The 19464-nt window shown below is 41.2% G+C and overlaps 1 protein-coding gene across 4 annotated transcripts in view; it reads right to left on the bottom strand.

Annotated features, from left to right (window-relative positions):
- The window catches only part of bmpr1ba (bone morphogenetic protein receptor, type IBa), an 81521-nt gene that overhangs the window by 42946 nt on the left and 19111 nt on the right, over nt 1–19464 (bottom strand). Inside the window, exon 1 of one of the 4 annotated variants that reach the window (XM_067439602.1) lies at nt 10719–10785. The exons of the other annotated variants lie outside the window; for them this stretch is intronic. The gene's annotated coding sequence lies outside the window, so the exon portion shown is untranslated. Of the gene's footprint in view, nt 1–10718; nt 10786–19464 lie in introns of those variants that run through there. 4 annotated transcript variants of the gene reach the window in all.

The raw sequence follows: 19464 nt of genomic DNA, 5'->3' as shown, positions 1-19464 counted from the left end.
CTACAAACTCATCATCCAAATGTTTGCTCCTGTTTTCACAGCTGACAGAAGCGATGCGTTAGTCTGTTAAAGGAGCGTTTGTCAGCTTTTGGTTCATGTGAGTGTGTGTTTTGATGCCATTAGGAGAGGTGAGTGTGCTAGCGCTGCCATTATGTGGTGTGTGTCATAAAGTGAGGTGTTGATTGTCCAAATGTGGAGGTGTATGAATCAGCAGCAAAAAATAGACCTTCAGCTGTCTGAACAACACACGCATGCTTTCTAATACTGTGATCTCCTAAATAGCACTGAAACTAATAAAAGCATAAACAGTTTAAGCCCGTAGCTGCTCAGACAATGGCTATGTTCCTAAACCTAGTAAGCTGCCTATGTAGGTCGTATTTTAATGTTGAACTCAAAGATATCCTGGTCAAATTGTGAGAGAGCATTGCATTTATCTAGGATTGCAGTGAAAGCAATGCATTGCAACAAGCTCAATGGGAAAAAAACACTGGCAGACAAAGTTCATTATAAGTATCAATAAAAGGTTTAAATTTAATTTTGCTTAACATTTGTTTGTTTTTGTTTTTTTGTTTTTCAGAGTGTAACATTACACATGATGCTGTTCACTATGCTTTGGAACAGAGCTTCTGTGTGTATGTGTGCGCAAGAGAGTAACTCGAAGGTCAGGGTTTGCAGAGAGAAAGGTCAGAGGTCAGTGTAATGACCTGAAGATCTTCAGCGACCTTACACCTGTTTGAGATCATCCGTTTGCTCACATACCATCACACACACACAATATATATCCGTGTTTTCTGGACCACTATTGAGCCACTGAATTCACCGCTATCAATAAGCAATGAAGAACAAGGCAACGTTCAATTTGTGAATGATTGTTGAACTGGTTCTTTTTAATTCATTGGTCAAAATGAGTCAGTCTGAATCTAAGCTATGTTGGCATACTACTATTATATTTTTACAGAATGCAGAATACTGAGCATCATATACTCACTGCTACAACATGTACAGGACACAACCAGGACGCACGAAATGTAGTAGTATCCCATAATGCAATGCACCTAAACTTCTTAATGTTTTGAACGCAAAATGTGCAGATATTATTGATATTATTGATATGCCTTTGTTCCAAAGTGATGACTGGACGCCATTAAAAAAAAAAAAAGCACATATTGAGGTCATGTGACACTATTGTTTGAACAACAAGAGGATGAGTAAATGTCAGAATTCCCATTTTTGCATGAAAACAATCAACAGTTCATTACCTAAATTTATCATAACACTACACTTACTAAATGCTTGTTGTTTTGAATTTTATTATTGTCTAGAAACAATTGAACCGGTCAACGGCACACAGACAGCGAGGCAGAGTGAGTGTGTGCGTGTGTTAGTGGGCCGTGAGGGGAATGTGTGTCACGTCACAGACAAAGGAAATGGTGCGAGGACTCAAGTGCAGAAAAGGATATATATTTATAACAAATAAAACATAAATACAAAACAAACACCCACGAGGGGGCAAAACACATAATAGAACATAAACTAAAACTCAAAACATACCAACAGAAGTCACTGGGGGAACGGGAGACGCAGACATTACACAAGGATCCAACACAGACTGACAAACACAAGGAGCTTATAAGGGGAAGAAATCAAGAGGGAACAGGTGGGGCAAATTAACCAATAATCAGATAACAAGAAGGGCGGGGTTGACAGTAGACCGGAGACATGACAAAACCCACATGTGCACACAAAACAGGACAGGCATGTGACATTACCCCCTCCTTAAGGAGCGGCTACCAGACGCTCCACTAGGGACAGGGATGGGAGAAACAGACCAGGGCGGGACGGGAGGGGCTGACCAGGGCGGGACGGGAGGGACTGACCAGGGCGGGACGGGAGGGACTGACCAGGGCGGGACGGGAGGGACTGACCAGGGCGGGACGGGAGGGACTGACCAGGGCGGCCCGCCGAAGTCGGGAGGCCCACCGAGTTCAGGTGGCCGGGGCGGCCCGCAGAGTTCAGGCGGCCAGGGCGGCATGGGTAGAGCAGGGCGCCAGGGAGGCGCGGTGAGAGCAGGACTCCTGGGTGGTGCGGTCAGTGCAGGGAGCGCCAGGGAGGCGCAGTGAGAGCAGGACGCCTCAGCGGCGCGGTGAGAGCAGGACGCCTCAGAGTCGCACGGAGAGCAGGACGCCTCAGCGGCGCACGGAGAGCAGGACGCCTCAGCGGCGCACGGAGAGCAGGACGCCTCAGCGGCGCACGGAGAGCAGGACGCCTCAGCGGCGCACGGAGAGCAGGACGCCTCAGCGGCGCACGGAGAGCAGGACGCCTCAGCGGCGCACGGAGAGCAGGACGCCTCAGCGGCGCACGGAGAGCAGGACGCCTCAGCGGCGCACGGAGAGCAGGACGCCTCAGCGGCGCACGGAGAGCAGGACGCCTCAGCGGCGCACGGAGAGCAGGACGCCTCAGCGGCGCACGGAGAGCAGGACGCCTCAGCGGCGCACGGAGAGCAGGACGCCTCAGCGGCGCACGGAGAGCAGGACGCCTCAGCGGCGCACGGAGAGCAGGACGCCTCAGCGGCGCACGGAGAGCAGGACGCCTCAGCGGCGCACGGAGAGCAGGACGCCTCAGCGGCGCACGGAGAGCAGGACGCCTCAGCGGCGCACGGAGAGCAGGACGCCTCAGCGGCGCACGGAGAGCAGGACGCCTCAGCGGCGCACGGAGAGCAGGACGCCTCAGCGGCGCACGGAGAGCAGGACGCCTCAGCGGCGCACGGAGAGCAGGACGCCTCAGCGGCGCACGGAGAGCAGGACGCCTCAGCGGCGCACGGAGAGCAGGACGCCTCAGCGGCGCACGGAGAGCAGGACGCCTCAGCGGCGCACGGAGAGCAGGACGCCTCAGCGGCGCACGGAGAGCAGGACGCCTCAGCGGCGAACGGAGAGCAGGACGCCTCAGCGGCGAACGGAGAGCAGGACGCCTCAGCGGCGAACGGAGAGCAGGACGCCTCAGCGGCGCACGGAGAGCAGGACGCCTCAGCGGCGCAGGCAGGGCGTTTGGGAAACTTCTCCAGTCCAGCAGTATCCACCAGCACTGGGACCACCGGAACACGATCCACCGGCACTGGGACCACCGGAACACGATCCACCGGCACAGGGACCACCGGAACACGATCCACCGGCACAGGGACCACCGGAACATGATCCACCGGCACAGGGACCACCGGAACACGATCCACAGGCACAGGGACCACCGGAACACAATCCACAGGTACAGGGACCACCGGAACACGATCCACCGGTACAGGGACCACCGGTACACGATCCACCGGCACACGGACCACCGGAACACGATCCACCGGCACAGGGACCACCGGAACATGATCCACCGGCATAGGGACCACCGGAACACGATCCGCCGGTACTGGAACCACCGGAATACGATCTGCCAGCAAAGAGACCACCGGAATACGATCCACCGGTACTGGAACCCCTGGAATCGGGACCACCGGAGCAGGCACGGAGGGGGCTTTTCTCCTCCTCCTCCGTTTCGGGACCACCGGAGCAGGGACCACCGGAACACGATCTGCCGGTACTGGGACCACCGGAATACGATCCGCCGGCATTGGGACCACCGGAATACGATCCACCGGCAAAGGGACCACTGGAACACGATCCACCGGCAATGGGACCACCGGAACGCGATCCACCGGCATTGGGACCACCGGAATTGGGACCACCAGAGCAGGCACGGAGGGAGCCTTCCTTCTCCTCTTCCGTCTGGAGACCACCGGAACAGGGACCACCGGAGCTATCCGGACCCTGGTCCTAGAGGGACTGGAGTCCAGCCGGTCCACAAACTCCCAAAAGTCCGGAGTCCCCATTTTCTCCACCTCCGTGGGACTGAGAGGCATGTCCAGGCAGAGGTTAAAAACCTCTGCCTTCTCTGTGTCGTTAAGGTACAGGTGATGCACCTCCTTGAGGAATTGACAGGCGAACTCTCTTACACCCGCCCCCTGTTGGCGGATGTATTTAGAGTTCACCTGCCGCATCACCTGTACGCACCTGGTTAGCTCCATAGTCCAACGAGCAAACAACAAACAAAACAAAAACAAAAAAATCCTCTTGCTGAATCCTCTAGGGTTGGATCCTTCTGTCACGTCACAGACAAAGGAAATGGTTCGAGGACTCAAGTGCAGAAAAGGATATATATTTATAACAAATAAAACATAAATACAAAACAAACACCCACGAGGGGGCAAAACACATAATAGAACATAAACTAAAACTCAAAACATACCAACAGAAGTCACTGGGGGAACGGGAGACGCAGACATTACACAAGGATCCAACACAGACTGACAAACACAAGGAGCTTATAAGGGGAAGAAATCAAGAGGGAACAGGTGGGGCAAATTAACCAATAATCAGATAACAAGAAGGGCGGGGTTGACAGTAGACCGGAGACATGACAAAACCCACATGTGCACACAAAACAGGACAGGCATGTGACAATGTGTTAGAGTTCAACATGGGTGAATGGAACATAATCAGCACATGCTCTACATTTATTCTGCTTAAACAAAGACAAACACTCACACACTTTCACACACTAACGAGGGCCATAGCGGCTCCGCTGCCACCTGGCTCATCCCTCCAATTAAGAATTCCCTAACGAGGTGCCAATTAGAGGGAAAAGAAAGAATGATACAAAAGCAAAGGGTCTCAGAGGGCAGAAAACATTAAACAGAGAAAGAAAGAAAGAAAGAGACAAGACAACAAGGCGCGAGGAAGTGATGGCAATTGCACATGACAAGACAGAAATGTGTCTGTTTAGACCCTCTATTTGATCTATTTTTGCTTTTTCCTTGTTATCGTCTTAACGATAGTTTAAAGGGTTTAAAGGGCGAATGTTCGACATTTGTGAAAGTGCTAAAAGTGGTCAAAGGAAGCACCTTTTCACCCTAAATCTTTCTGGATGGGTGGTATAGTGGATAAAGATTAGGATCTTAGACATCCTAGTTGTAAACAAATTGCTTCTTTCAGCCAAACACAATCAGCATAATATAAAAAAAAAATATCTTGACTCTTCCAATCTTTATAATGGAAGTGAATGGTACCCTAGATCAGTGATTCCCAACTTTTTGTCCATGAAGCCCCCCCCCTCCATACATATAAGAAACTCTGACCCTCCCCGATAGATTATGGGATAATTCTCATTTTTGAGTGAACTAACACTTTAAAGGTATTTGGTGCTCTAGCACTTTATAAACAAAACGTATGTATCTTGTGGAAGAACTACTTCTCTCTGTTTATGTCTATGACGAGTCACGCAGGTATTGGGCTACCCTGCAGCGGTTGTTGTCCCGACTGGTCTAAAATAGTCAGAATACAAACACTTTTTATAGGTGTACCATAGTGATCCAGGATAAGACAAAAACCTGGTTTGGAAGATGGATTCATGATGTACTCGCTCATTACAGAAATTTCACTAATTTTGAACAAACAACAATTACATAGTGTACCAAATGAGCAAAAATACATTTCTTGATATGGCCCAAAACTGATAAATGTGTGATAATTTAATAACAATAATAATAATTTATTTTAAATTAGCATTTAACACTTTTATTAAACAAGTTTTAAAGATTAACTTTAAGTAAGCATTAGATAATGGCAAAGGTAATCTAAATGTAAAAATAGAGAAAATTAAATTACATTAATCCTGATAAATAAAAATAATCTCTTATATCTGCCGTTAAACAATGATGAATTCACTAAGAATTAATTGTAGCGACTTGGCCCAATTCACACCCAAAAAAATGAAGCAAATCAGTTAAATGGCATAACCATCGCTCAGACATGTTTCAGTCTGGACATAAAACCTCAACTGTTTTTACATCTGCACTTCTCAAAACAAAAATACGCAAATGGATCCTACTTAAAGCTCTGATAACCACCCCCACACAGGCATTCCACTGGAGGTCAGGACCTCTGAACATGACCTTCGACCTCTGTCTTAGGATCAGTCAGTCAGAGAACTGTGACAGAGTCGACTGCCTGTGAAAACATACAATATCCCACCCGGAAGAAAAGAAAGATGGATGAATGGAGTAAAGAGACCAAGAGGAGAAAGGATGTGGAACTGAAGCGTGCATGTGTCTTTATATCAGTCGGCTTAGTCTGACCACAAACCGCCCACTTTGACAGGAAGAGATGGTTTAAGCGATATGTAAATGCACCAACCGCTTTGTTTATTCTTTGCATGTCATTTAAAGCGCGCGGGGGGGTCTTAAAATAGATCATACCATATACAGAAAGGGAATTTACTTGTCACTAAATGCCTCAAACAAAATTGTGATTCTCGTCCAAACATTTCATGCAAATGCATAGCAGCCGGGGAATTTGTAAACGTGACAAGTTTGATTCACAGCGAACTCATAAAAATGTGTGCACTTCTCGGATTTGTGGCGCAAATCCAGCCAAATACATTTTTGCCATATTTAAAGCAACATGCATCAGACCTGGGCATAGAAGTTTGTCTGGTTAGCCCTTGCTGGTTAAGATGCGCTACCTACCATATATTGATACCCAGTGATGAGTATAACGAAGTTATAGATAAACGGCGTTACTAACTGAAGTAACGAGTAATCAAACAAATAACTGTTTCCCCCGTTACAACGCCGTTACCGTTACTGAGAATAAAATGTGGCGTTACTATAATTGAGCTCACTGAAGCGGTTTTCATCCGAACAGGCGCGAACTCTGTCAGCGGACCTGCAGCTGTGTGTGTGTGTGTGTGTGTGTGTGTGTGTGTGTGTGTGTGTGTGTGTGTGTGTGTGTGTGCGCGCATGCGACCAGTGCAGGAGTCAGAGCGATGGCATGTTCAATGAGTTCAAAGGTAGCTTTCACAAACTGGAAGTATAAGCGCTACTTTTACCTCGTTGAGGTGAAAGGTAAGAATGTTTATAACGTGCAGCTCATGCCCAGAAGAGTCTCTCCTCGTCGGTGAACGTAAAAGATAACGTGAGCTCCGCTACAAAAGGAGGAGACAGCACAGAGCCCTGACATTAAAGACACCAAAACTAGGTTTTTCTCGTGAGAAAGTGTGTAAGCCTGCCATACAAACAAGACTTGAGAGCATTTCTTGTAAAAAAAAATGTTTTGGGTGAATAAGAAAATACTTCAAGCAGGCTACAGTATGTCTACCAGTTGTGTGACAGTTTTAGAATTTTAATGTGCACTAAAAAGAGTCTATGTAAATTAGGCTAATATATTTATTATTATTATTATTTTATTTTATTTTATTGTATACTTTTGTTAAGGAAAATTTATTTTTACAACCCCAAATCAGAAAAAGTTGGGACAGTATGGAATGTGCAAATAAAATAAAAAAGAAGTGATTTCTAAAATTACTTAGACTTGTATTTCATTGCAGACAATATGAACACAAAATATTTCATGTTTTGTCTGGTCAACTTCATGTCATTTGTAAATATGCATCCTTTCCTGTCATTCAGACCTGCAACACATTTCAAAAAAAGTTGGGACAGTAAAGCATTTACCACTTTGTAATGTTGCCCTTCCTTTTCACAACACTTAAAAGACGTTTAGGGACTGAAGACACCAAGTGATGAAGTGTTTCAGGTGTAATTTTGTCCCATTCTTCCTGCCAACAAGGTGAGCAACAGTAAGGGGTCTTCGTTGTCGCATTTTGCGCTTCAAAACGCGCCACACATTCTCTATTGGAGACAGGTCGGCACTGCAGGCAGGCCAGTCAAGTACCCGTACCCTCTTCCTCCGCAGCCAGGACTTTGTAATGTGTGCAGAATGTGGTTTTGCATTGTCTTGTTGAAATATGCATGGACGTCCCTGGAAAAGATATCTTCTTGAAGGCAGCATATTATGCTCCAAAATCTCTATGTACTTTTCAGCATTAATGGTGCCTTCACAGAAGTGCAAGTTACCTTTGCCAAGGGCACTGACACAACCCCATACCATGACAGACCCTGGCTTTTGGACTTGCTGCTGGTAACAGTCTGGATGATCCTTTTCTTCTTTGGTCCGGAGCACACGGCGTCCATTCCTCCCCAAAATACCTGAAATACTGATTCATCTGACCACAGTACACATTTCCACTGTGTGATGGTCCATCCCAGATGCCTCCGAGCCCAGAGAAGTCGACAGTGCTTCTGGACACTGTTAACATAAGGCTTCCTTTTGGCACAGTACAGTTTTAACTGGCATTTGTGGATGTAACTACGTATTGTGGTACTTGACAAAGGTTTGCCAAAGTAGTCCTGAGCCCATGTGGTGATATCGCTTATAGATGAATGACGATTCTTGATGCAGTGCCGCCTGAGGGATCGGAGATCACGGTTGTTCAGCTTAGGCTTGCGGCCTTGTCCTTTACGCACTGAAATTCCTCCAGATTCCTTGAATCTTGTAATTATGTTATGCACTGTTGAATGTGAAATATCCAAATCTCTTCCTATCTTTCTTTGAGGAACATTGTTTTTAAACATTTCAATAATTTTCTCACGTATTTGTTGGCAAACTGGCGATCCTCGGCCCATCTTTGCTCCTAAAGGATTAGATCTTTCTTGGATGCTGCTTTTGTACCAAATCATAATTTCAATCACCTGTTGACATCACCTGTTTCAAATCACATCATTATTTAAGCCCACATCATTATTTACCTCATTACTAGCCCTAAATTGCTCCTGTCCCAACTTTTTTTTAAATGTGTTGCAGGTCTGAATGACAGGAAAGGATGCATATTTACAAATGACATGAAGTTGACCAGACAAAACATGAAATATTTTGTGTTCATATTGTCTGCAATGAAATGCAAGTCAAAGTAAATTTAGAAATCACTACTTTCTTTTTTTATTTGCGTTTTCCAAACTGTCCCAACTTTTTCTGATTTGGGGTTGTAGATTTATTTGATGGCCAGTTGGGGTCTGTGCAATAAATATTTATTACAGTTCTAAACAATCTATTTAGTTTTATTGTTCCACTATTGTACTGATATTTACAATAATGTATTGAATTTGATAGGTCTCTCACATTGTCCCACAGGAACATTAAAATAGTGTAGATTAGTGTACAATGTTTTATAATAATAATTTATTCTATTTAGTGTCAATTTCATTCATTTAACATTAAATATTTGGACATACAAGTTATTTTACATATTTGAACATTTAAAAAAAGTTATAAACACTTGTCTGTTCTACTCATTTCAACTGACTTGTGAAAACTGTTTAAAAAATCTAAATTATATGACTTTTAGCCACACAAAAAATGTTTTACAGTAACGAAAATAGTTACTTTCCCTGGTAACGAGTTACTTTTATTATAGAGTAATTCAGTTACTAACTCAGTTACTTTTTGGAACAAGTAGTGAGTAACTAATTACTTTTTTAAAGTAACATTCCCAACACTGTTGATACCAGAAAAGTTTCTTTCTCACTCAAAAGCCATTCAAAAGTAGGCAGCATATATCTATTGAAATATATAAACAGATGAAAAGTGCAATGATACCAACCTGATTTTGTTATTTGCAGTGCTTCATGGGAGTGGGCGGCTGCTACTGAGTTCTTTTGGATTATTGGTAATGTGGTTCCTTAAACCACAAACAGACTTTTGGTTTCTTTGAAAGCATTTTAATCCCATAAAGGGTTAGTTCACACAAAAATGAAAATTCTGTCATCATTTACTCTCCCTCATGTCGTACCAAACCCATAAGACTTTCAGAACACAAATGAAGATCTTTTTGATGAAATCTGAGAGTTTTCTGTCCCTCCACTGACAGCTACGCAACTACCGCTCTGAATTGAATGGTTTAGTCCAAGTTTTCTGAACAGACTCGATCGCTTTATATGATGAACATTTTGAATTTAGGCTTGTATTCACATATGAACATTCAGCTCACACATCAGTTGTAGTAAACGGACGTTCAAGCATGTTTCGCTTGACATGTGAGAACGTTGGAGCTTCAGCAAGAGGTTTGTTCTCGCACATCTAGTAGGTTCGGTTCGGTCTTACGGGTTTGGAACGGCCTGAGTATAATTAATGACAGAATTTTCATTTTTGGGTGAACTAACCCTTTAACGGTCTCAGATGCTCTCACACAACAGATCTGTCTTGAACAGTTTCGTAATTTTCATTACAAATCACTTCCGCAAAAGGAGACTTTACTTCCATGACCTGACTGTTATGCTCTGTTCCCAATGACACACAACCCTGGTGTGTGTGTGAGCAGGTGGTGGAGTGGATCTAGGGGTCAGCAGTCGTGCTTCAGCTCCCAAATATAGAGCGTCCGTGTCACCGACTACGAGATGCAGATCTCATGTCATGCCACAGTCGACCCGCTCTCTCCCGTTCACACTACAGTCTTTATCTGCCCTCCACAGACTGGCATTCAGAGCAGTATCATGTGTGTAGTGTTGTCTGTCTGTTGTCTGTACACTCACCAGAAACATAAAACCACCTCAGGCCCCTGAGCATGACCTCTGACCTCTCTTCCTCTCCACAGATATTAGACTCCTGCCCACTCTCTCTGCTAATACGGAGTGTGTTTGCGCACATATAGGTTATGGTGTACCTAAAGCTTCCGCATTGATCACATTACAGTGGTATAAACTTTACCGGTGACAGCAGGGTCTCGACCAGCAGTGAACACATATGTAAGGTAAAGCTGTGTTGAGTGTGTGTGACTGTGTTTACCTGCGCAGGTATCGCTGTCCCGCATACATTAGCTCCCACGAACCATCGAACAGAGAGCAATGGAAATTTGTAGGAACAAACAATACCATTGTTTTACAATTACAAAGGCAAGCAAATCTATTTGAACAAATACGACTTATGGGATCCCATAAAGTACAGTACAGGCCAAAAGTTTGGACACATTACTATTTGTCATGTTTTTGAAAGAAGTTTCTTCTGCTTATCAAGCCTGCATTTATTTGATCAAAAATACAGAAAAAAATGTAATATTGTGATAAATTGAAAACCAATTATTTTAAATTGTAATAATTTATTATACTTTAAATGATCATTTATTTCTGTGATCAAAGCTGAATTTTCAGGATCTGCTGCTTAATATTTTTTCATAACCTGTGATACTTTTTTATAATACTTTGATGAATAAAAAGTTTTTTTTTTAAAAAGCAAAAAAAAAAGAAGCAAATGTTTTAAAAATAGAAATCTTTGTTACAACAATATACACTACTGGTCAGTAATTTGGGGTCAGTCACTTTTTTTCTTTCTTTTTTTGAAATAAATCAATAATGTTATTCAGCAAGGATGTGTTAAATTGATAAAAATTGATAGTAAAGGAGATTTATATTATTTGAAAATATGTTTTTATTTTGAATAAATGCAGTTCTTTTGAACCTTTTATTCATCATATATATTAGACAGCAGAACTGTTTCCAACACTCATAATAAATCAGAATATGAGAATGATTTCTGAAGGATCATGATCACTGAAGACTGAAGTAATCATCCTGAAAATTCAGCTTTGATCACAGAAATAAATGATAATTTAAAGTATAATGAACTGAAAAACAAATATTTTAAATTGTAACAATATATCACAATATTTAAAAAAAAATCTGTATTTTTTTTTATCAAATAAACACTTGATGAGCAGAAGAAACTTCTTTCAAAAACATTACAAATAGTAATGTGTCCAAACTTTTGGCCTGTTTGGAAGCTTAAGGTTGTATTCACACTTGACGTTTTTTTTGACAGGAAAAAGTTAAAAAGAGCACTCTTTTAGTAAAAAAAAAAAAAAAAAAAAGCTGGCAGCGTTTGCTTCAAATAGCAGCCGAGTGCGTCTTTTGTTGCTATAACAACAGCTGCAACAAGAGTGCTGCGTGGCGCAGATACAAAATGTTGAGAAAAAGAAAGTTGAATCTTCTTACGTTTACTTTTGGCGTTAACGGGGAGGAGAATGTCGGTTCAAAACAACGTTTGTTGGTGCAAGACCATATACAGGGAAGAAAACAGTATGGTGCTTACAATAATTGCGTCGAGGAGCTCTGGTTGGATGATGCACGGTTTGCAGACTCTTTTTAGCTGGATCATTTCATATAATGACCAACACAATCTACCAAAAGCAGCGCAAATTAGCGTCTGGTTTAATAAATGCTTTTTTGGGGTGGTAAATGGCGTTAACACCTGTAAATTGACAAGCGCAAACCTTAGTAAATCACCTTGCGCAATTAATTTAAATACTCTCCTCACGTTGATTTAGCATCTGAATGGGAAACTCCTACAAATGCATGTGCAATAAGGTCAGCCTCAAAAGTAACCCTGTCCACACCTTTTCAGCGCTAATTTATCACTGTGTCTTTGTAAATCCTGACAGCAGTTTTTTTAACTCCAAAAGAGGGTTTGCGCAAGCTGTAACTAAATCTGGCCCAAAAAATGTTTGAATGTCACTCCATTACACACAAAATATCCCTTTTTTTTCAATAAATGACACTTGCTTGAAACAAAATTGCATAATACCTTTTTAAATAACGAATGACCCTTGCTTTTAGACCCATAATAACACCCTCATCTGTGAAATGTAGCATTATGAGTTCCTATTTAAACAAAATCTACTTTTTTATAATATATAAAAAGAAACTGAATATATAAGTGTGTGTGTGTGTGTGTGTGTGTGTGTGTGTGTGTGTGTGTGTGTGTGTGTGTGTGTGTGTGTGTGTGTGTGTGTGTGTGTGTGTGTGTGTGTGTGTGTGTGTGTGTGTGTGTGTGTGTGTGCTTGTCTCTTGCATTTTCAATTTAAGATCATGACCAAAAATTACTAAATCTTGTATTTTCAGTGTAAGAGTCAGGACTCTAGTCTCCCCCAGCACATCTCATCTCAAAGACTTTCATTGGAATTTAAGCTCTGGACTCGGAGGTGAGAATGATCCTTGGAGGTCTAGAATAATAATCACTAAGGATCCAATCATAGACTCTTAAGCATTTGCCTGTTTAAATACAAACAGCGACAATGTTTTGTCCAGGCAGTAAATAGCACACCAATCGGCTGGGAAAACAGTTAGGGTTATTGGCTGATTATTAGCTGCCTGATGCTGTTGATTTCTGATGTCATGTCACTGCATGTTTCCACCAATCAGATAAAGAAAACGTCTAATGTGAAACACAAGACTTCAGACACAACCACATCAGCACCAGTCACAAGTCAGTCAATGTAATCGAATCTGTGAAAGAAAACCTTTTCATACTGAGAGAGAGTGAGAGAGAGAGGTTTACACATCTTTATTTTTATCATATTTCATTTCAATATCATTCAAAAATCTACAAAACCATCAAAATTAAAAAAAAAATGAGAGAGAGAGAGAGAGAGAGAGAGAGAGAGAGAGAGAGAGAGAGAGAGAGAGAGAGAGAGAGAGAAGAGAGAGAGAGAGAGAGAGAGGGTGATTAAATGAGTTAAAGACATTAACTCTAATTCAGTCTGGGCTATAACGTGTACAGCAAAAACAAATATTTTTTGTACATTCACAGCTCTCTCTGCCTCACACAAACACACACACACACACACACACACACACACACACACACACACACACACACACACACACACACACACACACACACACACACACACACACACACACACACACAAATTTACTGCTGTTTATCAGTGAAAGTGAATCTGTTTAAATCTGGCGGAAATATCAGCAGCACTTTACAATAAGGTTTCATTCATCAATATTAGTCAACTACATAGTTAACATGAACGGACATATGAACAGCGTCTTTTACAGCGTTTATTAATCTTAGCTGATGTCAACCTCAACATGTACTATGCGTGAGCTTTCCAACGTGATAATGCATGGTGCATAACAGATCAGTGCAAGAAGAGCATTTGGGGTTAAAAAGTAGATCATTTTTTATATATTTTGTTAGAAAATGACAGATAGTTTCGCTAGATAAGACTCTTATTCCTCTTCTAGCATCGTGTAGAGCCCTTTGAAGCCACACTAAAACTGCAATTCGGACCTTCCTGGAATGTTTTCCTCAAAAACCTTAATTTCTTTTCGACAGAAGAAATAAAGACATGAACATCTTGGTGATGATGGTGTGGGGGTGAGTAAATTATCAAGAAATTTGAATTCTGAAATGAACTACTCCTCTAAGTGTAACATAAGTGTCCAAATACTTTACAGGGCCACTGTAAATTAGATCTATCTTGGCACAAATTAATTATGCAAATTCAAATTAAGCATAAAAAGGACACTTGTGGTGTCCATATTTGTGTTTCTTGTTATCCAGAGAGTGTGTGACAAAAGAAAAGACAAAACACATCTCCCAATTCAACTCATTTTCTGATGCTTTTAGCGGTGGCGAGTGCCTCGGACAGGTGCACACCCTCCATTTCGCAATTACCCACAATTCTCTGCTCATGAACCTTAAGGTTTCAGCCAGCAAATCTGCAGGAATCAAGTTTATTGCTTTGAATAGTTCATCATACCAGCCATATATTGAAATTTTACAACATGTCTCAATGTCTGTGAGAATTTTTTGGCCCGTTTTATCATCCGCCAAGTTTAAAAATTGCAAAAAATGCAGAGCACAGAAGTAGGTGTGTTTGTTAACACTCTAGAGGGAAGGGGGAAAACACACACACACAATCCTGCCAATGCAGTCAGACACACACACACCTCAGTTGTGCTGAACCACAGGGGAAAGACTTCACAGTGCATTGGCTTTTACGGCCGTCCCGTTTGGCAGTTGGGTAAAATATTCCGGAGCTAAAATTAGCAGCACGGCACAAAGACCCTCATTGAGAAGAACGTCTGGCACAGAAAGCAAAATCACAGCGAACCTGTCCAGACCGAAAGACAGCTCAACAGCTCCCGACGGTTTACCACAAGACCACATCTCCAGATAAACCTTCCTGAGAGTGAGGTGAATCTGATAGTGGCTCAATCAGACTGAAAATCCGTCTGATGACGCGCTCTAATCCTTAGTGCCGGAAAAACCGCTCACCTTGGATCTCGAAAATCAATCTCGAAAATATTTAATTTTTGCTAGTTTAAAATCATAAATAAATCTTATACAACTTAATGATAGAAAATGAGCACTTATTTTTTATAACAGTATTAAAGAATATTCAGAGTTGATTACCACAAAAATGTATTTTCTCTACATTAAAAGTTTTTTTGGCTTTTAGTATGAATACGAATATGTTAGTCTTACTGTAATCTATAAGCTAGTGTGCTCCAAACAGACAAAGAATACATAATTTGCCTTTAGAAGATATAACCATTCAAAACTTACAGTCTTTCACAATGATTTTGATGACATCGCTCAGCACTTCAGTTTCTGATCAGATTTTCTGTCCAATCAAATGCTTTCTAAAATCTGTAGCCCCGCCCCCAACATTATAAATAGCCGCTGAAGCTGCGGCTGAAATCGGTTACTTGTTCACACATTTACTATTTTCTACATGGTTAATGACACGGTGCACTATATAGGGCAGGGCTTGACATTAAGCATGTTCATGTGCTTGTCCTTCGGACAAGTAAATCGTTCATTCACTTTTCCGAGTAAAAAATGTGCTTGTCCGGAAAAAAGTTCAATTTTTATTTTATTTTTTTCTGTGTGTGTTGTAAATATAATTTATTCTGAAGCAATATTCTTACCAATGTTCAATCAGCTTTGACATATTTAAATCTGCATATTTGTGATATATTTTATATATATTTCCAATTTGTGATATTTTTATCTTTTATAAAGGGCATTTCCCCCCAATTTTATTAAAAATAGGCTATGCTTCAGGTTTAATTTTATATTGTTAAATTTGATAAATACATTAAATTAAAATAAGACACTAAGGGCTGTTACTAATCAAATTAAATAATTTACACTGAAAAATAACAATTGCGTTAAATATTGTTTAGAGGTTTGTAGTTTTGAATAGACAAAAAAGAAATATTTAAATGTGAAACTAAACCTCCAGTAAGTGGCAGCAGGTGGCCGTCTTAATGAGTGAGTCATTGAGTCGTTTATTCAAACGATTCATTCAAACGCTGAATTGTTCAGTAACACACTTGTTACTGTGGGACGCGTTACAATTCTGCAAATGAACGACTTTCGCTGCTAAAATAGAACAAAACACTCAATGTTGCATCTAAAATGTAAGTGACGTTAAGTGAATGTTAGTGAATGTTAATTAATTGTTTATGGAGCTGTCATATGAAATCAGTGTCATTTTTTAGTTGTGATGGTTGTATTCAGGAAACAGCTAAAATGCTCTAGTGTTGTAATTTCTCCTCGAGAGACTGCACGAGTGTCAACAGCGCGGCCTTGTTATCGTCAGTTCATAGTATCAATATCATCCACTATCGATCCCGCTTACACTAGATTAATGCACGATCATTCTTGTATTTTAGTGATTCGGTAGTTATTTTTTGTTTTAATCAGGCTCTTGTCCGTCGGGCAAGTAAAATTCTCTTTCACTTGTCCCGTCCAAAAACCCACTTGTCCCGGACAAGCGGACAAGCGTTAATGTCGAGCCCTGTAGGGAACGATTCAGACCGTGTAAATATACTTTCCATTGGGGCGAATGAAGTCTAGCTTCACGTTAGTGTCACGTGAACTGCCATAGCAATGGTCCAAAGACACAATAGCACAGAGTGGATCGAGTCGGCTCAGAAGTATTGGACCTATTTGAATTCACACAAAATGCTGTATTTTAAAGCGATATGAAGATTAGGAGTAGAAACGGTTAGAGATTAGGAGGAAACTGCGGCTTTACTGAGCTGTGATATAAACCAAACGCTATTGGCTATTTTGAAAAGGGGGAGGGGCTATTAAATATGTCCCACCCTGTGGGAAGATCAACACACTGAATAATGCTGCGTGTTTCAAGGCACTTCAGTGGGATTTTAAAGAGAACAAAATAGATGAATAGATTCTGATAGATGCTGAAACGACATCAGATGGAGGCAGTGCCATCAGTCTCCCTGCATGACACACAAGCGAGCGGGTAAGTTTATGTGCATATGAAAATGATGTATACTGCATCTCTGGGATGCAGAATAAATGGGTTATGTGAGGGCTATCCGTCAGCAGTCTATAACTTTATAAGTGCATATGTGAGCAGTGTCAGACATACACATACACACATACACACATACACATACACATGCTATGACCAGCAGTCCAGCCCCTGAGACAGGAAGTAATGAAACTCAACTAGCATAAGCTCTTTAACAGACGTGAGCAGTGGAGTGGGGGGTGTGGCATACCGGAAAGGTGCTAAATCAATCTTAATAGCCAATCATGAACATATAAGAGAACAGCAGGGCATCTGTGTAATGTCCCATGTGATAACTAAATTACAGTTTCTGCAGCAAATGTGAATGTCGATTGCCAGTGCTAAACTCGTTGCTATGATGCTAGGGTGCATTTATTTGATCAAAAATACAATTTTACAATTTAAAATAACGGTGTTCTATTGTAATACATTTTAAAATGTTTTTTCCTGTGTTTATTCCTGTGATCAAAGCTGAATTTTCAGCATGATTACTCCAGTCTTCAGTGTCACATGATCCTTCAGAAATTCTCATATGATGATTTAATACTCAAGAAACAAGAAACATACTTATTGTTATAAATGCTGGAACCATACAAACATTTTTATTTTAGTTAAAGAGTGCTAATCTAACAATTTTTTTTTAATTTTTTTTAATTTTATTTTTATTTTTTTATTCACAAAGAAATGAAATCAAACACCTTATAATCACTTGACTTTCATACATGATGGAATATCACACATCTTGCAAGTTATTTTGTGAAAACGACATGTAACCAAATTCAAGGTTATTTTGGCTAGCAGTGGGTTACTCATAGCCGGACGATATCAGGTCTGTAGTTAACCGAGACGGTGAAATGACAGCTATTGCTTTCTGGGAAGCTAGTCATTTCTAGATTGTCTTTCTTTTATCTCTGTCCGCGAGAAAATAGGTTTGTGGGTCATAGGGATGTGTGGTTTTACGGTATATTACGCACAGTGGTAGAAATGTGTCATTTTGATTTACTGTTTATACCGCGGAAGACAAATTTGGACAGCTATGAGTTGACAAAACTGCTTTACATTATTTACACGAGCGTATAGAAGAAAGATGAAAAGCACAGTTTAGTTTCAATTTGACGCATTATTATTATCAGGAGTTCAACTGATGTGCCAGGATATAAGGATCGCATAACAGCAAACTCGTCCAATTCAATTAAATTCAAGCGCTAGAACTATCCATTTCAGATTATAATATTTTACTATTTTTTATATGAATTATCATCTTTTCATTTACTTTTAAATCAAGAGAGAATAATCAAGTAAGGTTTCATTTCTTAAGTATCCAGAAATGGATATTACCACATGGCTATAATATATAAACTACTTTTTCCACACAAAAAAGATTATAATACTCATAAAAAATTACTCATACCATGATATAAGTTCTGGGTCATACCGCCCACCCGCAGTGGGTGGATTGCAGAGAATATTTGCCTTTTGGACAATGGAAAAATTACTGACTTTTATGAGTGTGTGTGGTGTTTTATTCGGCTGGTTGCCAAATCTTTTCAGAGAGACAGTATAATATCTGACAGCCATTAATCACAAAGCGCTCCTGGGATTTAAATGGCTCAATTTCCTCTTGATCTATATCTCTTTTCACCAAGCGATAATATCAGCCCTGCAGACACCAGTGATCTCTCTGTCACTCGCTTATACACACACACACCTGGGTCAATGGAAGGTGTGTGTGATCGTATATTACCTGAGGAATGTGCCGTGATAACATTATTTCCTGTATGATAAATCACTCCGTTGAACCTGAAGCCTTTATAGACTTGCTAAACGGCAGATTGGATATTCTTAAATGCTTTAAATCTGTAGCTTTATCAACCGGGGTTCAGGAGAGCTACTGAGGCCTGCAGAACAACAGCTGATCCAGAAGGAAAGAAAATCACAAATGAGATCTCATTACTATATCTCAGTCATTTCTCACAGACAACGAGATCAGAGAGAGCAAACTGGATGCCATGGAATGACATGAGGGTGGGTGGATGAGTAAATAAATTCAATAAATTTGACATGCTCCAGCAGTTTAAGGTATCCTGGATGCCAGCCGAACTCAGCCCCGCCTACAACATTTGAGCTCAGGCAGTTCGGTCTGGCCTCGATCCATAGAGGAGTAATTATGCCCAAACAGAAACTGTTCGGACCAATGAAATCATCAGGGCGGGCTTAAGCCGATGACGGACAGATGATCAACAGTAACGTAATCATGCACGTCATCAAAGGTGCTTGCATTATATTTGATCAAATCCTAAACAGAGAGCTTGTTTGTATATGCATTCACCTTCACAATTTCTCTCTGAAATGATGATCATGTTGGTAAGTACTCTGTGTATCCTTAAATTCTTTTTTAAATTTCTAATT

The sequence above is a fragment of the Pseudorasbora parva genome, chromosome 3 (assembly GCF_024679245.1).
Source record: "Pseudorasbora parva isolate DD20220531a chromosome 3, ASM2467924v1, whole genome shotgun sequence".
NCBI classification, from domain to species: Eukaryota; Metazoa; Chordata; class Actinopteri; order Cypriniformes; family Gobionidae; genus Pseudorasbora; species Pseudorasbora parva.
Note: the sequence above shows the minus strand (reverse complement) of the source record. Positions and strands in the feature narration are given on the sequence as shown.